The sequence below is a fragment of the Syngnathus scovelli genome, chromosome 11 (assembly GCF_024217435.2).
Source record: "Syngnathus scovelli strain Florida chromosome 11, RoL_Ssco_1.2, whole genome shotgun sequence".
Taxonomy (NCBI): Eukaryota; Metazoa; Chordata; class Actinopteri; order Syngnathiformes; family Syngnathidae; genus Syngnathus; species Syngnathus scovelli.
In genome coordinates this window covers 15,265,471-15,277,728 of record NC_090857.1, presented here as the reverse complement: position 1 = coordinate 15,277,728, position 12,258 = coordinate 15,265,471, and the positions used below count along the sequence as shown (strand labels likewise).

The 12,258-nt window shown below is 46.4% G+C and overlaps 1 long non-coding RNA gene across 1 annotated transcript; it reads right to left on the bottom strand.

Moving 5' to 3' along the window:
• Nucleotides 1–6,051: 6,051 nt before the first annotated feature.
• LOC125977325 (uncharacterized) lies at nucleotides 6,052–8,432 on the bottom strand. Its single transcript, XR_011087778.1, has 7 exons — nucleotides 8,257–8,432; nucleotides 8,019–8,132; nucleotides 7,632–7,787; nucleotides 7,461–7,571; nucleotides 6,516–6,586; nucleotides 6,275–6,379; nucleotides 6,052–6,131 (listed from the first exon to the last, which is right to left on the bottom strand). It is a non-coding gene; the product is annotated as an uncharacterized lncRNA (long non-coding RNA).
• Between the last annotated feature and the right edge of the window lie 3,826 nt (nucleotides 8,433–12,258).

Genomic DNA, 12,258 nt, shown 5'->3' with positions numbered 1-12,258 from the left:
GTTAGAGTTGTGCACACTCCAACTTATTTTGCAAGAACCAAACAGGAGACAAGTAAGTCCTCTTAAGCACCTGCAGGTGGAGAGTCCATTCGTCGCTGTCTGAACAGCGATGATCGAATGAAGTCTAACTCAGGCCTCTTGCAGGAGCATTTTTATTGAGAGAAACAGAGTGGGGGTATGGGTAGGCTGGCTAAAGCCCTTGTCCTCTAGTCTAAACATGTCAGGGGATGTTTTACGACCTTGTGATAAGGAGGACAAGGTAAGGTATTTATTACCTGTTGCATTCCAACATAATCCTACGATAAAGATAACCTGGAAAACCCTAACATCTCCCTCCTGTTTTATCATATGATTATGTCACCCCAAACAACAAAGACAAGTAAGAAAAAAAACATATATATATATATATATATATATATATATATATGTATAATGAAGAAAGAAGAATAGTAAAAATAAAAACAACAAACAATGATAGCAACACTTTCCAGTGAAGATGAGGCATTACCTCAACACCCCAGATCAAACTTATTGTGTAAGCGAAAAACCTGCTGGCCAGATGTCATTAGCAGGAAAATTCTTACACGGCCCCTTTGCCACAGGCGACCAGAATGCTATCAATAAAAAAATAAAAAGAAAAACACAGAAACAGTACATAATTGTATCCATCACTTGCGAAGCATTTTCGATGGTCAAATCATCAAGTTTCTGTAAAACATGCTCAACAGAACAGCATCTACGCAATCCACGTCTCATTATCATTATCACATCTGTCACGTCTAAGAAGTTGTATATGTGCTCGCGTTTTTGTCAGCTGCTGATGTTCTAGTCTGTAGGTGAGGTCTGTCACACACACACTGGCGCACACACTCGTGTCCAGTTGGCAGGCAGCATCGGACAACTCTCGTGACCACAAAACCACGATCCGTTCTGAACACCCATAGGATGTAGGTGAGGCAGTGCCTCTGAACTTCTGGATGAAGAAGGTCCCGTCCGATGGTGCAGCCATGTTGGTAGTAGAGCCCTTACACCTTGAAAACGGCTCTCTCATCCTGGCACACAGCGGTGATGTCCAAAGCTCCCATCCAGTTTCCGCCTGGAGAGCAGTCGTCGTTAATGCATTTGTGGGTCCTGCAACCTTGGATGCAACATGTGTAGTCAGCAAGACTTGGAATGGTCCCTCCCGTCGTGGCTGGCCCAGTTCCTTCTTTTGATGACCTCGATGTAGACCCAGTCTCCTGGATTGATGGGGTTGTCGACCTGTGAGGAGGAAAGATCAAGCGGCAGTAAATTTGTCTTTGACACAGTTTGAGCGTCCTGATCATATAATCTGCCAAGGACTGCTCTTCATCTGTTGTTTGCAACTCTCGTAGTCAATTGTCGTGCCCATTTAACTGGCAAATAGGAGTGTTTGCGGGAAGAGTTTGAACACCTCCTAATGATTCCCTTTAACCAAAAACTTTATGACAGGGGCGTTCCCATTTATTGCCTCCTGGTTTAAAAGAGATTGTCTTACCCATGCCTTCTTTCTCCTCACACGCTCGCACCCACACAGGGTGCACACACACGCACACACACACAAAGGGATTCTAATCCATCTCTCATGTAGCTTCTTTTGATAGAATCTCCTATTGGTAAATGTATAGCAGACGTTTTAGCATATAATCCCATACTCTGCTCTCTCACTTCTACTTTTTCATGTCGGTGCAGTCGTAGGTGGCCCCTATTGCAGTCATTGTCTTGTTAACTGTCGCCTTGTGACTCCTATGCATGATTGTGTGAATGTCAAAAATTTAACGTACCTAACTTTCTGACCATCCAACCTCCACTGTGGTATAAAAAACCTTACTATTGTATTGAGTGGGTACATTAAGCAACCTAGCTTCCTCCTGACTGCCAAATGTCCTGTCCTCTACGTTTTAAGCTTGATGAGCCAAAATATCAGATCTTGCTCTTGTTTCCTACCGTTTTAGCCTATTTGTTTTATCCAAATCCGTTCAATCTCTGATTATAATGCTTTTCTCTGGAGCCCTACGTATTTTTCAAATTTTTATTTATTTATTTATCAAATCTCCTCAGTTCTGTCAAACTCAGTGCACAATGAACCTCCCTTCCACTTTGAACCAAGCTTCACCAAATTTGGGAACGCCGTAGCAAGGAGTGCGATTTGGTTGTCGGACACTCCAAGTCCATATCTTTTTGCCGCACTTCACCCTCTCAAGTTGGTGTTCTTTTGTTGTTGCTTCAGAGCGACCCCATCCATCACTCTTGAATGAGTCCATTGTTCAAATGAGTCAATTTTCATCATTGTGAGTTCCTCCGCTTTTCACTGTCTTTTCTCGTCCCCGAGGATGTTGTCTGTCCTCCGGAGTGTACTTGTCCTCCTCCAAGCACAACAGCAGTCTTTTCTTGTCCTTCGCCAAAGGTCAAAGGTGCTTCAGAGCCAGGCACCATTTTGTGGTTGTTCACGGCTGCAGGCGAAGTCTCGGATTGGGTTTCAGGGACTCTGACACTGAGAATGACAGGCTGGGATGTCAAACTTGTAAGACTATCTCCAAATGTAGCTGCTTCCATCAATTCGCTGGTAACATTTATTTACCAAACTTCAAATTCTCCTAATAACAGCGGTCTCGTTTTTATATCGTAAATCCTGCAACTCATCCTATTTTTGAGCTACATTTTATCTATAGTTCCAATTTAATCGGACAGTATGTTGTATTCAGTATCATTATTGAAAATCAACTCATCGAGGTCTGCTTTCCACATCAAGCCCTGATCTGTATGTCTTGACCTCTCACATGTTATTGTCATGCTTGCTCAAAAATGTGACTTAGAGTATGGTGCTGTGAACTCTCAATCTCCCCAATGAAATTGGATCCCACCTCGTAGTTCTTATCGTTCTCATGTTCCTGTTAGCCTGCAATTGTCCAAATCAAAAATGTTTTCTTTTAACTGTCTTTCTTTTGAACCTCTAAATCTCTTGTGTTGCTAACCTATCTACACCAGAACAAAAAATTTACCACAATATAACACCAAATGTATTCGAAAATTCATTGTCATAAAGTGTTGTATTATTACTATCTTCCACTATCTGTCCTACTCACTCCCGCCTTTTGAGGCTTGGCAACGCCCATGCCTCACACCTTGACAAACTTTTTGGGAGAATGCGTTCTTTACTACATACGATTCCATCATCATTTAATTTGACTTTCTTTCCAAAACGCTTCTCAATTTCTCAGTTCACACATCTTCTGCATCTGTTACTGGTTCTCCAGTTTTTTTTTTTTTCTCTAGTTAATTATCAATCCAAAAGCTACGTGTTTCTTTCTAACATTCAACCTGCTCAAAATCACTCTTTCATCAAAGTCACTCTACTAATTTTCCATAGTAGTCGCCAACAACTTCAACCATTCAACCTGTAATTTCTTTTCATTCAGGCTATCATTCATCAATGTTCATTTGCATCTCACACGCAGTCTCCAAAAATGAGTCTTTCTATCACATAGGTCCCAATTCATCCAAGCTCACCACACAACATTCATATATCATTTTTAACTCAGGTTTCCTGGTAGAACAATCCACTAATTCAAAAAAACTTAACAAAAACAAACAATTGGCAAATTAATCTGATTTTTTTCTTTGTTTTTAAATTTGAAGAACTCAATCGTTCAGATTTAGCTTGCATTTAGAATTTTGTATAATCTTATAACACAACCAATCAATTATTCCTATTAAATGTAGCATTGCAAAATCTTAAATTCACAATTTAGCTTCTTCCAATTCTTGAAAGCATGTTCTGTCGTTTTTTTTCCCTTCGAATTTCTCATGTGGGCTCGACACTTTACATGCACTAGTGTGGATTAGTTTCTGCTCGCAAACAGACTTCTCTCTTTTTCCTCTCATTTTTATCTTTCAAAATCATTTCTGTTCTGCGGTGCAAATTGGATAGACCACAGTCTAGCAATTTTTTTTTTTATACTAAAACTTTAGCCAATGTTCATCATTTTAACATATACGCACACACATGCACAGCTCTCGCATGCAAAAGGTAGTTCCCAGCACCAATGATTCGTCACAGGCTGGCCATTTCCTGTGGTCGATCATGAGCTGGTCCCTCCCATGCACACGAGGACAGCACATTCTAATTTTATTTATTTATCTTCTAGAAGCAAGTTGCATTCCTTTACCACTTGATTTGCATATTTTAACTTTAGTGTAACAGAATTTGAGCTCTAGTCATTTGTAATTTGGGCATACAAACAGCATTGTCATACTTCTTGTGTGGACAGGACTTCTAATAATCTAGAAAAAAATTCTAATAATCTGACAATGACATGTTTTGCTGTCATATGGGCATCTATTCTTTCTTTCTCTGTATGAGCATAAGAGGTCAAAGAGGAGGAAGCTTGTCATGCTAAAAATTTGGCTTTTCCTCTGCTCCTTCCTCCACCCTTTGATATTGTTTTGCAAAACGACACACTCTTGCATAGTGTCCTCGTCTCCCACAGTTCCAACAGTTGTCTGAATCTGATAGGGGTTTTGATCTGAATGGTGGCTTGCGACCTTGTTGGTATCTAACTCTTCCTCTGCCCCTTTGGGAACTTTGGAAGAAGATCGTTGTATCTTCATTTAGATCATTATCATCATCTAGATGAAATACATCAGAACTTTTGCCTTTCTCAATCCCTTTATCAGCGTCTCCGGGCCACTGCATGTTTTTTGTAAACCAAGCAGTGTCCGCTTCCACCAAGTGTTTCCTCACCCAACTGCCCAAGTCAGGGGGGAAACCAGTGAGGAGCGCAATTTTAAGATGTTGCTGATAAGAACTGTCATCTGCATCATTGAATGGGATGCCACTATGTACCCAGAATTCTTTTTCAAATCTCAATTGAATGGCGGCTTCATCACTCTTCAACTTTCTATCTTTTGTCTTTTGGATTTGTTCTCTTCTTTCTTGTGAAGCTTTCAACCACATTTTAGCACAATCCAATTCACTCTCTCTTCTTTTCTTTTTCAGTCCATTTTTCTTTCTATCCACACTCTCTTCTAAAACATAAACTACTATCTTCCACACTTCAACTTTCAACTTCCCTTCTACACCATACTTTTTCTTCCACTTTGGCATGTATTGCATACAATTAAGAAATCTACTCGCCATGTACTTCTCATCTCTGTCAAGAGGTAGAGATTTACCGTTTTTATTTCCCATCTTAATTCTAGTAGTTTTAGGTTTTACAATCTCTTTGTCTCAAAAATATTATTATTATTATTATTACTATTATTACTTATTTATTTCTTTGAGGATCCTCAATGCAGGTTTAAATTGACCTTTCAACAAATTACTAGCCTGTATTATTGCCGTGGATCAATGCTAGAACTGCTTTTTTTTGTCAATTTATCCTACCAGTCAACTCTCAACCACACAAACTCAAGCGCTTTTTATTTGTAGGCCTATTCAGGATGGGTATAAAACCCTTCCAAACAGCTTAGAAAAACGGACAAAAAAAAGAATCTACGCCCTTCTTCAATTAGGAAAAAGAAGCTCTTTTTTTTTTTTTTCTTAGCCCGTTTCTTCCACTGGGACTAGAATCCCAACTGTTAATAGGCTTGGAAAAACCAAAGCCGTATTCTCATAGCTCGGACAAACCAAAGCCGTATCTCATCTCATAGCCCGGACAAACCAAAGCCGTATTCTCATAGCTCGGACAAACCAAAGCCGTATTCTCATAGCTCGGACAAACCAAAGCCGTATCTTTAGCGCTTTAACTTACTTGTCCCCTGGTTCGTTGCACCGCCGGATCCCGTCAATCCACCTCTGTCAGACGAAGGCAGACCTGAGATGCTGGCCCAGCGAAGAATTCTCTTCCCAGGACTTTCTTTTCCAGGTCCTCCTAATGGACGCTGGCTTGTCGACAATGCAGCACGTCCTCCTTCGCCGGTCAGATGGTGGGTATGAGGATCCCGGGTTTCGGCACCAAAATGTTAGAGTTGTGCACACTCCAACTTATTTTGCAAGAACCAAACAGGAGACAAGTAAGTCCTCTTAAGCACCTGGTCTGGGCTAGCAGAGCGTAGGCTCGTTGCAGCGCTTGATATTCTTGCGTCAGCTGGCGGTAGCGAAGCTCCGCCTCCTCATGCACACACCAATGCAACACAGCACTAGTACCAGAATCAGTCAGACCGGCGACAAAGCACCCGCGACGCAAAGACGAGTCCGATTCCAGGCTGAAGAGGAATGTTTGGCGCCAATACGCTGGCAGAAATGGCGGGCTACCTCTTCGGGTTCTGTGTCGGGGGTTCTGTCGGTGTGAAAAGACAAGGACGATCCGTTCGAGTCCACCAACACGTCTTCATCGTAGCCGTAAAATGTTTCGATGACCTGCAGGCGCGGAAGCAAACATCTCTCTGAACAAACTGAAGCGACACCTCACGATGAATCGACGAGAGGAACGATAGCGAGAAAAAGGCCATTTCATCTTGCGCAACACCAAGCATCCGCAAACAAACAGACTCACCTTGCAGGACCTCACGCTTTGTTCCTCCTCAGAGATTCTCGACGTCGGTATCGTAGCAGCAAATCTCTCTCCTGTCGACACAAATAATCCGCCTTTGAGATTCTTTGGATGCAAAGCGAACGAACGGCTCCGGCGCAGAAACAAACGTGACTCACAATGACATTTCTGACATGAGCTCCTGTCTCTAGATCCTGAAAAACACGTCACCGGCGATGATTGGAGGGACGCTCGTCTTTTCCAAAAGTGACAACTACAGGGTGTGTCAGGGTTTTCCAGATTATCTTTATCGTATGATTATGTTGCTTTGACTTTGACTGCAACCTGTAATAAATAATATTATTTATCCCTTATTTATCCCTATCGCTTATCCCTTCCTACACAAAGTCGTAAAACACCCCTTGCTATGTTTTGACTAGAGGTCAAGGGCTTTCTCTATTCAATCCACTCTTACACCCACCCTGTTTCTCTTAATAAAAATGCTCGTGCAGGAGCCGAGAGTCAGACTTCATTCGTACAACGGATGGACTCTCCACCTGCAGGTGTCCAAAAGAACTTACTTGTCTCCCGTGCGGTTCTTGCAAAATAAGTTGGAGCGAGCGCAACTCTAACAGGATGCATTTTGCCACTAGCTGCCTACAGACAATGACGTCGCGCTCGCGGCTCATGGTTGACGGGCTGAGCAGCCGGGCGAGTCCGTCGTTTTCAGCGCACAGCGAGTGGCAAAGGCGCTGACAAAACGGGAGCTTTGAGCTGCTGAAAACGGCAAAACAAGTCTAAAGCGTGTTCAAACGCGTGCGCACAATGCTCCTGCTTGAAAGGTCGGAATTTAAGGGGCCAATTTTTTGGAAGGCGGCCGACGGCCAAGCTTTGGACGGAAAAGGTTTCCTGGCGACAGCGAGCGAGCGCGGCGCTGCCGTACGTGCACCGAGTCGCCTGCCTGAAGACCTTGGACAAGTCGTCGATGATGTGCCGCTGCTCCACAACTTGAAGGAACTCCATTTCACCGTCCTGCTGGCCGCAACCGCGGTCCAGGTCATTGAGCGAACTAGGCCTTCTCTGTGGAACACAAATGCAGTGGACTCTGTTGGCACGCCGCCGTTGTCCGCGTCGACTTACCAAGCTTGCCATCTCCTCGTTCTCCTGGGTGACAAAGCGCACTTTGTTTTCAAGGCGACACAGCACCAGCGAGAGTTCTTCATTCTTCCTCCTCAGGCCTTTGTTTTTGTACAGGAGTGGCAGAAACTGGCTTTCTGTTTCTCTCAGTCGCTTTAGCTGCAAGCATGAAGTGCGGGATGTGAAAGACGCACAACACGGGGGCCAGAACGTATCCATTCCTTTTGCATCGGTTTGAACGGAATCGTGGCTTTGGCTCCCAATAAAAGACATCTACCAGGCAACCGACTCGCCGCGCCGCTCAACTAATAAGCAAGCGCAATGGGTGCCTCGCTGGATGGCGCGCATCAAACGTAGCGCAAACCTTCAAGCGTGCCGTCAATAAATTACCAGTTCATTGCGCTCTTCAGAAAGCAGGGCGTTTCGATCCTCCAGTTTCCTGATGACTGCGCTGAGCTCAGCGATTTTCAGATGAAACCTTCGCGTGTCCCGATCCTCCTGAGACTGAAAACGCCCCGCAACACACACACACAACCACTCGTTCAAAGTTCAAAACTGTTTTTGTGCTATCTTCCTCCAGCAACGAACTAAGTCATGCGTACTGCAAGTGTGTGATGAGGTGGCTTACGCTATGAAGAGGATTGCTAGTAGCGCCGTTGACCCCACTTCCAGGGTAGTTTAGGCCCGCCCTTTGGGAATCCCTCAGGGCAGCGATCTGCTGCTCGGCAGCCTGAGTCTGCAGCTGAAGGCGGTGGACGTGGCCGGCCCCAGGGCTTTATCCAAAACACTAACCGCTCTGTCTTTCAGCTTCTGGATGTACAAACGGGGAGCGCTCAGGCAGGCGGGCAAACTCATTTGCCAGAATTGTGACAAAAACAAAGAGAGCAACCGGCCAATTTTTATCTTGAATCGACTAGAACACCATTGCTGTGACAAAAGCGAAGCGAGCAACCGGATGTTTTCTTCTTGCGAAATAGAATAGAATAGAATGCCTTAGGTGTCATTGCACTGCAGGTATACAACGAAATTGGGAACATAGCCACGCACCACGCATCTGATCAGTCCTACCAGTCGGCGGATCTCCCTCTCGCAGTCTCTCTTGGTTCGGCTCAGCTCCTCCCGATGCTGGTGATGAGCCGATCGGAGCTCGGCCGCTCGGGACTGCCAGGCCTGCTGGGCCGCTGCCAGGGCTTCTTCCGCGCTCCTGGTGGAGGCGACACCGCTCGGTCTCCCGACACCGCCGCGTCTCCTCCACCTCCGCCAGCAAAGCGCCCCCGCTCCTCACCTGAGCAGACATTGCGCAACACCGGGCCGTTGAGACCGCAACGGAGCGCCGCGACGCTTACTGGGGACAAGCTACACAATACGGTAGCGACCGCATCGGAGCCCGACGTGGCGTGCGGATAGTCAGACACGGATTGAGCGGATCACCTTGTCCATGGAGCCGTCCCTCAGGCTGAGGACCAAGGCATTCAGTCGCTGGATCTCTCCATCTTTGATTTTGATCAGTCTCATCAGCTCCATTTCATGCTGCCGCAGTAATGTCTCCCTGGTAACGGCTAACTCTTTCTGCTTCTCCTCATGGAGTTCGCTTTTGAGTTCCGTCATGGCGGCGGTGGCACGGTGGTGCTCCGCCCGCAGGTCCTGACTTCTCTCTCTCTCCAGACAGCTGACCTGACATGACTTAGACTTAGGCAAACTTTATTGTCATCTTGTCTGCACATGGTGCATACAAAACGAAATTTCGTTGCATACGGCTTACAACAAAGTAGTGATATTGCAGTTGAATAGAAGTAACATATCCTATGAAAAAATATATATATACATATACTGTATATATATATTACAAATAAGTATAAAGTGCAGCAGTGCTAATTATGCAATAGTGCAAGTAGGCAAAACAGTATTCAAGAGTGTGCAGAGGAATGCTAAACCATGTATTAAACTTCTATTTAAAGGGTTTACACAAGTTCAGTAAAGTTGGTAGTGCGAGATAGTGCAAGATAGAGGTCCGTAGTGTCATAAAGTACAGTTCTGTGAATGTGTGATGCAGAGTTCAGTTTAGAGCTCAACAGTTCTAGTGTTCAACAGTCTGATGACAGCAGGGAAAAAGCTGTTGCAGAACCTGGTGGACCTGCAGCGGATGCTGCGAAACCTCTTCCCAGAGGGCAGCAGGGAGAACAGTCCATGGTGGGGGTGTGATGGGTCATGGATGATGTTACGGGCACGGGACATGGAGCGCTGAGATGAAATGTCCTGAATGGAGGGAAGAGGAACCCCTATGATCCTCTCTGCTGTCCTCACCACTCTCCTCACGTTCTTCCAATCGGAGGCGGTGCAGCCTCCACACCACACAGAGAGACAGCTTGTCAGAATGCTCTCTATGGTGCTCCTGTAGAACGTCCTCATGATGGGTGGGGGCAGGTGGGCTCTCCTCCGCAGGAAGTACAAGCGCTTCTGTGCCCTCTTGACCAGTGCCGTAGTGTTCATAGTCCAGGTGAGGTCTTCTGTGATGTGGACCCCCAGGAATTTAGTGCTGCTGACCACCTCCACAGCTGAGCTGTTGATGATCAGTGGAGCGTGGTGAGGCTGGTTTTTCCTGAAGTCGACGATCTCCTTCATCTTCTCCACATTCAGGATCAGGCTGTTGTCTCTGCACCAGCCCACCAGCTGCTCCACCTCCTCTCTGTAGTCCAGGTCGTTGTTGTCTCTGATGAGCCCCACCACCGTTGTGTCTTCTGCGAACTTCACGATGTGATTGGTGGCAGTCGTGTGTCATCAGGGTGAACAGCAGGGGGCTCAGGACGCAGCCCTGAGGGGAGCCTGTGCTGAGGGTGATGACATCAGAGGTGTTCTGTCCGACCCGGACTGACTGAGGTCTGTTGGTGAGGAAGTCTAGCAGCCAGTTGCGAAGGGGGGTGTTGAAGCCCAGGTGTTCCAATTTTCCTACCAGATGCTGTGGGATGATGGTGTTAAACGCTGAGGTGAATTCCAGGAACAGCATCCGCACATGGATGTTCTTCTCTTCCAGGTGAGCCAGGCTCAGGTGAAGAACGGAGGAGATGGCGTCCTGAGTGGAGCGGTTTTGCTGGTCGGCAAACTGGAACGGGTCAAATAATGGGGGGAGTCTGGAAACGATGAGATCTTTAAGCAGCCTTTCGAAGCACTTCGTCATGACCGGAGTCAGTGCAACAGGCCGGTAATCATTAAATGAGGTGATTTGAGGTTTCTTCGGCACCGGAATGATGGAGGCAGTCTTAAAGCACGCTGGCACTGTGGCTTGGCCCAGCGAGGTGTTAAAAATGTCTGTGATGACCCCAGCCAGCTGAGTTGCACATTCCCTGAACACACGCCCAGGAATGTTGTCGGGGCCAGGGGCCTTACGGGGGTTGACTCTCCTCAGGGTCTTCAACAAATCGGCGGAGTCAAGGCAGAGTACCTCCTCTTCCTGATGGGGGACAGTTTTAACTGCTGGAGTGCCGTTTAGTGCCTCGAACCTCCCAAAGAAGTTATTTAGACCATTTAGAAAGTCAGCATCAACTTCACCCACCGGGGTGGGGGGGGGGGGGGGGGGGGGTGGAGGGTGAGTTGTCGTCTGTAATCGCCCGTATGCCTTGCCACGATCCTGAATTTTTCGACTGTGGTCTCGCTTCGCTACCCTGATGGCACGGTTCAAGTTGGCTCTCGCTGTCCTCAGTGTCTCCTTGACGCCAGACTTGAAGGCAGAGTTCCGCGCTCGTAGCGTTTGACGTACCTCCTCAGTCATCCAGGGTCGTTGGTTGCCCCGGGTGATGATATTCTTAGTGGTGCTGACGTCCTCGGTGCATTTGTTGATGTAGGCTGACACAGTCATGGCACACGCATGTCAAATCTACAACGGGAAAACTGGGAGGGAAGGAGGGAGGGAGGGAGGGAGGGGGGGAGGGAGGGAGGGAGGCAGGCAGGCAGGGAGGGAGGCAGGCAGGGAGGCAGGGAGGCAGGCAGGGAGGCAGGCAGTGTCTGTCTGTTGAGGTTTTCACTTTGTTCTTCTCCTGCTGAAGTTCTAACTGGACGTCCATCAGTTTGGCTCTCAGCTCGTCATTGGCGGCCTGAAGGGTGTCCGTTCGCTCCACCTTGGCCCGCCCTGCCGGAGCTCGTTTGCACATCTCTTACTCGAGTCTCGCCCGGTCGTCAGTCAGAGATCACAACATTTGTACCTGGAGAGCACAAACGCAGTGCTGTTATCCACTGGCTCCGGACTCAACTTCAATCGGTACCGTAACTTACAACATCATAAACATAGATCTAGCTAGACTTCTTCATTGAATAAATGCATTTGGTTCTTCAAAACTGCATCACGCAACATAGCGTGACCGAGACGGCCGTTATCCACCTGCGTGAAGTTATTTGGTGAAATGAATGAGATGTTTAAGACACCATCGTTCTGTCTCTATGTAGATGAAGGGAAATAATCGATTGCTGAAGGTCCAAAGGTGTTGTGATAAACAAATAAACATATTAGTGATTAGTGACACATTTGTGATAAACATATTGGGCAGGATAATCACATATGTTAACTTGACTGCCCACACAAATCGAGTACTGTTAGACATGAAATAGGAAGTGTTTAACATAAATGGACGACGAAAGG